Here is a 6,953-nt window from a genome sequence, read left to right on the forward strand (position 1 = left end):
GAGGAATACTGCAGAACTCTCACCAAAGGGATAATCAGAACAGAAACAATTGTTTTATAACTATAAGTTTTGTAACTACGAGTATATATTAAAAGTGAACTTGCTTATATACCCACTTTAAAACCACAGCTGCCTTTATTCCAGCTCGAGTCCAACTGTTGAATGTTGGAGCTATAGAAACTTGATTCCAACTTCATTCTACAGAGAGGGCAATCCAAATAGCAGAAGACTGCCAGATGGCACAAATTAGTGACACAGCCTAGATCAGAAGCAAGGTCTGACTTCCAAATCATTGCCCCACAAGTCAAAACATACAAATCATCGGGGCAGCTGGGGAGCTCAGTGGATTGAGAGTCAGGCCTAGAGACAGGAGGTCCTAGGTTCAAACCCGGCCTCAGCCACTTCCCAGCTGTGTGACCCTGTGCAAGTCACTTGACCCCCATTGCCCCACTCTTCCACCTAGGAGCCAATACACAGAAGTGAAGAGTTAAAAAAAAACAAAACATACAAATCATGTAGCTAAATGTTCATCAGGATAGCAACATCCATAGATCTAAGTCACTCTTGGGTTAGAACTAAGGAATTGGACTTGAACAGAAGCTTTCTTCCTAATCTTTTTCCTTGGTCTCCCACCCCTACCACATTTTTCTCATTAATTTGTTATAGTCAAGTAGTAACTCAAAATGAAGCTAGGAATTAAACCAAGTTAATAAGAATGCAGACCTGTCATTAGCCATTAGTCATGGCTTTGTAAATTCTGCAGGAGAAAGGGCAAGAACATGCTTCAGTTCTGAGACTTACATGCTGTCAAAATGGAAGTCTGTATCTAAATGAGGTGAAGCTAGAGAATAAAATTCATCTTTTACTTCCATTACTGAACAACAGTAATAAAAATCTCATTCTTTCAATCTGTAGCCTGCCCAAGAGACCAAGACTTGCAAAGACACTACTAGTTAGGGTGATTGGCTACATCAAAAAGCCTCTGGAAGGATATAGGAGCAGTGATTTTGGAATGGAGAAAAGTTGAAATCCTAGTTCAGCTATTTAGAAAGTGTCTTAATAGGTGCTGGCTTGCCCAAAGCCTTGCCTCTCTCTTGATCTAATTTTCTTTATAAAATAAAGGAAATGAATGAGTGGACTTTTAATGTCCCTTCCAAGTCCTACACCCTTAGTGAATTTTGGATGTAGTTTTGAATCTGAAAAGACTTTTTGCAGAGGTGCCTGAGATTTGATCTCTTTGTTGGACAGTACCTAAGTAACTCTCTTGACCACTTCACTTTATGGCATTACTATTGAAAGATTATTTCAGCTTCTGCTTTAACATCTCATTTACTTCTCAAAGAATTCCATCCAATTTCTGGGCATCTCTAGTTGTTAGAAAGTACTCGTCACCAGATTGAGCTAAATTTTGCATTTGCAACTTTGTGAGGTACGAACTGATTCTTCATAGTGAAGAAAGGTGCGCTGGAATTCACAGGGAATCGAGAAGCAAGTTATTCCTCACCTTAAGATTCTAGGTCACAAACTACAAGCCTCTTTCTTGATTCTACTCCAAATTTTATTTGGCTCCTTTCATCCTTTCTTCAGGCTAAGAACTGGACTCCAGGAAAACCTTAGCTTGCAATTTCTAGGAATAGCTAAAATGAACAACTGTTGCACAATTATAAAATGTAAAGCTATACCAAGGTGTAAAACATATACATACAAGGTGTAAAATATATCAAGAAACCATTGCTTACACAAGGAGGTGGGACAATAGAGTAGCAATAGTAAGGGGAAAACAATCCAACTGTTGTACCATTACCCTGGAAAGATTAAACGACTTGAAAGGCAGGACTTCAGCAGATTGGTTAAGTCCTTGAAGGATGTGTGGTGTATTAAAGATCCCAGAATACGAAAAGGTTTGGATAGGTTTCTGCCTGCACCAGTGAAAGAAATGGCCAACCAGTTGAGAACATGAATCCCTTAGAGCAGTGATTCCCAAAGTGGGTACTACCACCCCCTGCTGGGTGTTGCAGTGATCCAGGGAGACGGTGATGGCCACAGGTGAATTTATCTTTCCTATTAATTGCTATTAACATTTTTTAAAAATTAATTTCCAGGGCGCTAAGTAATTTTTTTCTGGAAAGGGGGTGGTAGGCCAAAAAAGTGGGAACCACTGCCTTAAAAGTAATAATTGAGTAATGGGAGAAAGTAGTAGTATATCTGAGTTTTTTTCTTTTTTAACTTACTTTCCATCTTAGAATCGATACTGTGTGCTGGTTCCAAGGCAGAAGAGCAGTAAGGACTAGGCAGTGAAGGTTAACTGACTTGCCCAGTCACACAACTAGGAAATATCTAGTCACATTTGAACCCAGAACCTCTAGTTATTACTATATTTTGATAGTTGTTCCCCACATCCCCATTTTAAGAGTAAATTATAACAGTTTTGTCAGCAAGAACAGGGAATTAGACTAGTTTTGACAGGCTTTCTGGAAAGCCTATCCCTCATTCTAAGTTCTGTAATGAAAGAATTTTTGGCTTTCAGGCTTCTGATTGTGTTTATACTATCTAGACTATAGTCTTGGACAAGTAGTAATCAAGTTTGTGAATACCTATACTATCCTCTTAGAAGAAAAACTTGTTTTCCTTTTGAGCTGTTAAGTGCTTTTAGCTTCCCTAACTATTCTTCTCCCAGTTAAATAAAGCTTTGAAGTGGAAAGTCAAAGGATTTGGATTCTAATCAGCCTCCCACACTCTTGTGACCAAGTGACTACAGGCAAATCTCAGAGGTTGTCCCCTTGTTTTTTATAAAATGCAGATGATGCTCTTGACCCTACCTCATGGGGTTGTCCCAAAGAAAACATTTTGCAAGCCTTCCTTTTCCCTTATTCATCCTGTGCCAATTCAACTAACATTTATTAAAAGTCCCTACCAAGGCCTTAGGAATACAAAGATGAAAAATGATAATCCAGGGGCATCTAGATGGCTCAGCAAATTGAGAGCCAGACCTAAAGATGGGAGGTCCTGGGTTCAAATGTGGTCTCAGACACTTCCAACTGTGTGACCTGAGGGCAAGTCACTTGACCCCCATTGCCTACCCCTTACCACTCTTCTGCCTTGGAGCCAATACACAGTATTGATTCTAAGACAGAAGATGAGTCCTTGCCATAATGTAATTTACATTCTACTGGGAAGGCGAAAATGGGACTTCTACACACCAATACACACAATACAGTTTCGTTTTAGAGAGGGACAAACAGAGATCCAGAATTTGAGGGAGAAATTCCATTTCTGGGTATCCACGAAGGCTTCGTAGCAAAGGTCACACCTGAGAGGTAAAAGGTGTACATTCCAGGCACGAGGAATAGTCCTCAGTACATGCAGGTGCCATGGATGGAGGAATGGCTAAACAAACTGTGGTTAATGAATGTAATGGAATATTTTACTATATGCTGTAAGTGAAAAATAGGAAGAATCCAGGAGAAACATGGAAAAAAAGTGAATTAAATGATAGTGTATAGAACCAGAAAAACAATTTGCATGACCACCATGATGGAAGTAAAAACTGAAATGAAGTTAAACTCTGTACAATCATCATTACCTATCTTGGATCCAAGACAGGACAGGGCCAGATTTTTTATTTTATGGGAAATGGAGAACTCCTGGTTAAGGAAACCCTTACCAGTGCAGCTGCCTAGAGCACTAAGAGGCTAAAGGCTGAAATTTGTCTCCAATCAGTATGTGTCAAAGGTGAGACTTAACTGGGGTCCTCCCAACTTCAAGGCCAGCCTTCTAGCCCCTCTACCACATTACTGGCTTCAAGAGACATGTAGAAAATTGTGTATGGAATCGGATGTGGTCACAAGACCACAGAATGGCTGGATCATAAACATGGGGCTGAGATGGACATCAGAGGCAGTCAAATCAAAGCCAAGCAGGGAAAAGGCATGATTAATTTGTAAAGAATGGGTTAGAGAAGAGACTGGAGGTGAAAATATCAACTAGAAGGCTATCACAGCAGTCCAGGATATAGGTGATAAGAGCCTAATTTAGGGGAATAGCAGTAAGTAAAAAAGAACTATGCAGATCTTACAGAAGTAGGAACAATAGGATTTAGTGACTAACTGCATATGGGGGAAAGTGAAGAGCCAAGAAAAGAATGTCTCTGAAGTATCCAAAGTGGGTAACAGGGAAGAAGTCCAGGCCTACACCAGGCCTGAAGTTGAGAAGTCCTGGATTCGAATCTGGCCTCAGACATCTAGCTGTGTGACTCTGGGCAAATCACTTAATCCCCATTACCTAGCCCTTGCCTTTCTGTCTTAATAGTTGTTATTAAGGCAGAAAAGGTTTTTTTTAATGGGTAATAGAATGATATTATCTATAGGGAATTTAAGAGAAGTGATGGTTGAGGGAGTTGGGGAGAAGGAACAGAAAATTTCAAATTTTTGTTTGTGGTACCCACCAGGGGAGATTTCTAAGAAGCCCATTACATTTGGGAATGATCTTCTGGTCAGTTTTGGGGACGCTCACCCTTAGGATATGGGAAAACAACAGCAAATGGGTCAAAAGGCAAGAAAACCAAGGAGAGTACCTGCATGAGATTGAGTCATGTTACAAGATGGTGAAAGAAAGAGGAAAAATAGTCATTTTAGTTGGTAATTGGGAGGTCAAGGGTGACTGTGGAGCAAGCAATATCTATAATGTTTTGAGGTCTCGAGTCACTGTATTAGGTTTCAGGGAAGCATAGGCACCAAGTAAAACAACTCTTTTTAGTAATTACTGAAAGGACAAAGGAAAACAAGGTCAAAGACACTTTTCTAACAAGTTAAAGGCAGAATCTGAAATGCCTTCTTAGAACTGTAGCTTAGTTTCTCTTCAATTGGTATAGAAACTAAAAGGATTAGACAAACCACTCAGTGGGCTAGTCCCACAGATTTGGCATGCTGTGCTTACACATTCATTAGATTTTTTTCCCTTCTTTTTTAAAGGATTTCACAACTTCATAAAAATTCCTACTCAAGTGGTGATTAAAATCACAAGTAAATAATTTCTGCTACTAGAATGTACCTCCTGGCATCCTGTTCCCCCAGGGAACCAAAAAGGTCAATTTGCAGTCCTTTAAGAAATGAACTTCCAGCTATAGCTTCCTAAAGGAAAGTGCCCTAGAAGGTTATGTTCCCTATATTAACAGTGGATCCAAAGATAAGGCGTGGGGGGTCAGGGGAACTATTAAGGGTAAGATACCCCACTAGGATTACCAATAGAATGTCCTTGTAGATAAGATCTATGTAAATACCAAAACAGAACCACCAGTAGAGTATTAAGTGAGGAGTATAGCAACATTCAGACCAGATGTCATATAAAGTGATGTCATTTACAAAGCATGCAGTGGCTGCTCTCTGGCAGGCAATGGTAAAAAAAAAAAAATTTTTTTTCATCAAAATATTTCAAATGTGTCAAATAACAATGTTGTGTTTTTTTTAAGTAAAACTTGTAAATTCATCACTAATTTACTACATCCAGAAACCAGAAGAGGCAGTCATCCCAGAAGCCTATTTTTATTTTTAATATCCTGTTCAGAATAACAGAGGCAGGGGCTTTCAAATCTCTTTAGACAAGAGCTCAATGAGATTTGAGATTAAAGAATTAGTTCACATGAGGGAAATGCAAGGCACCAGACTGGCACAGATTTGAACTAATTTGTGCATTAAAGTGGCAAGGTTCCCAGGAGGTCAGGCAGGAAGTGAGAAGGAAATTATTGCATAAGGATTTAATTTTGAAAAAAAAAAAATCTTGTAATCTTGAACCACGAAAAAAAAATCCTGTCCTAAAGCTCAGAATTGCTTGCAAAGGCAGAGATGTGGCTACTGCCCTCCCTCAGGGCAATATGGCACAACCGTCCTCCAGCTAAATGGCACTTCCATCTTTGGAATGACTCAGTTGATGCTTAAGGTAGACTTGAGTCTACATCTAGACATAGTAATTTAATCTCAACAGTTTTGTCATCTGTAAAAGGAGAATGACATCAGCAAGTACCTCAGAGTTGTCGTGAGGCTCAAAGGAGAATGTATGTCATTATGGTATGGCACAGCCTATATATATAAAATAGTGGAAGACCTGAGCATGTGAGACCCAGCTGTGGGACCCCAGTGAAGTCGCCCTCCCAGGGGTCTAAGACTAAGGTCATACAGAAGGTACCTGTCTGCACTAAGAGAGGGAGTATCCTCACCTGTGAGAACTATCTATACCAATGAAATCCCGGGTCCTACAGCACACATCTCACTTAAAACACCTGACAATGACAGCTCAGTGTGGAGGCTGTACCTTGCTAGTACCTGAGACTCTACTCAAAGCCTCCTAACGTGTACCCCAAGTTTGAGAGAAGGCGGCAGCAGTAGCCCCGCTGGCGGAAGGTCTGCCTCCATGCATCAATGCAGGAAGAGACTTATTAGCCTGGGACTAGGTTTGTTTTTCAATGGTATGCCTACTGGAACTAGGGATGAGGTGAAAATAAGCTGCAGGCTTTGGTTCCTATGAAGTTCCCAAGAGGGTTATTTTGCAAAGATTGTTTATGCAAGATATTCCCACCCAAATCACTGTTGCCAATGCAAGTGCAGTGAAGAAAGAGGCTGAATTCATTCTCATGTTCATTCTTTATTGATTCTGAGGCCAAAAGACAAGGATCTACACAAAATGGTGAGGTATTATTATCCCTGATCACCTCTGGCCCCTGGGATGAGCACTGCCTGGCCTGCAGGGCAAGAACACTCTGTCCAGCACTGGACAGTACTGTAATTAAATGCAACCAAGTTGCACACAAAGGAACACACATCAGGCGAAGACATACCACCATCACCCACGCCTCTGGACTTAAGAATCACTACATGCGCCAAGACTAACTTTTCTCCCTTTCTCCCCTGCACAGCACACCATTTAGTGTCTGCTTCAAGGTTCTCAACAAGAACCTTAGA

Source organism: Gracilinanus agilis, chromosome 2 (assembly GCF_016433145.1).
Source record: "Gracilinanus agilis isolate LMUSP501 chromosome 2, AgileGrace, whole genome shotgun sequence".
NCBI lineage: Eukaryota > Metazoa > Chordata > Mammalia > Didelphimorphia > Didelphidae > Gracilinanus > Gracilinanus agilis.